This window comes from Meleagris gallopavo, chromosome 1 (genome assembly GCF_000146605.3).
Source record: "Meleagris gallopavo isolate NT-WF06-2002-E0010 breed Aviagen turkey brand Nicholas breeding stock chromosome 1, Turkey_5.1, whole genome shotgun sequence".
NCBI lineage: Eukaryota > Metazoa > Chordata > Aves > Galliformes > Phasianidae > Meleagris > Meleagris gallopavo.
Genome location: NC_015011.2, coordinates 108,883,934 through 108,885,196, shown reverse-complemented (window position 1 = coordinate 108,885,196; position 1,263 = coordinate 108,883,934).

Genomic DNA, 1,263 nt, shown 5'->3' with positions numbered 1-1,263 from the left:
CTGAGCTGGTGGGGGGCAGCCCTGCCCACGGCAGGGGTTGAGGGCGGCGTGGGCTGCGAGGTCCGTCCAACCCAAACCATTCTGCGGTTCTGAGCTTTTATTTGCCTTCTGGTTTCTTGATTCTGACGCCGGCAACCTCATGGCACACACCAAAATGCTGCGGTTTCTTTCATTCCTCCCCTCTCCCTTTGCACTGCCTGTGCCAGCAGTGCCAATAGAAAACGCTCCGATCCCTGCTGTGACTTTACCCCGCGTTTTGAACACTTAGGTCCTGAGCTTTGCTATGCAGTCACAACGATCCCTTCTCCCTTAAAATAGAGTCAGGGTCTCAGCGTGACGGTTGTGCTGCACAGCTTACTGCTTCCCATCTTGTCACCAGCAGATGGGGGCTGCCGCTCGGGCTCACCTTTTCCTAGTTGCCTTCCACCTTCACAATCCCCACTATGACGATACATGAACTGAACAAGGAAACGCTTCGATCCTCTTTGTTCTGTGCAGGCTTGTCATGCAAATGCCATTGCCTGCGGTGGAAAAGCACACACCAGCATTGGGTGTAGATGGGGTAATTACAGTGGGACACTACATCTGCGCATGCTGATGTTTGTCAGTTCTGCTGTAACAGCCATTTAGCAGGGACAAAAATAGAAAGGGAATACTCCCCAGGAAGTGAATTGCATGAGTTGGGTGGCTGCAGCCTTAGCACCACCACGGGAAAGCACCCGGGCAATGGTTATTCCAATCAGCATACATGCAAAATGAAGATGTGCAACCCCATCATGGTGCATTTGTATCCATGGTGAGCCGCTCCGAATTAGCACAGCTGCCATCATCATCATGCAGGATGCTCATATATTTTAAATATATTCTAGCTTGCCCTTTTTAGTTCCTTAAAGAATTTAGTCTTCCTTTAAGATCTTTCTATCTTCTTCTACAAACCACATGCTAAAAGCACAAGCCAAGCAGCCACAAAAGAGTAATCTTTTTTTTTTTTCCTTTTCCTCTTTTTTTTGTTAAAATGTAGGCACCTTCCTGTTCCATTCCTCTAGCATCACTGACACCTGCTGGCTGTTACACTTCCCAGGACTGATAAACGCGTGGCTTTTTAGTTTCCTTTGTTAGTTCTGCGTGCTTTGTTTTCCCAGCAGAGCAGCTGGGTTATTGTATAAGCAATTCACATCAATACTGGGAGCTGTCCAAATATAACATGCCATCAGGCTTTGGCAAGTAAATATATATACATACCATACACTCAAAAGAGCCAAA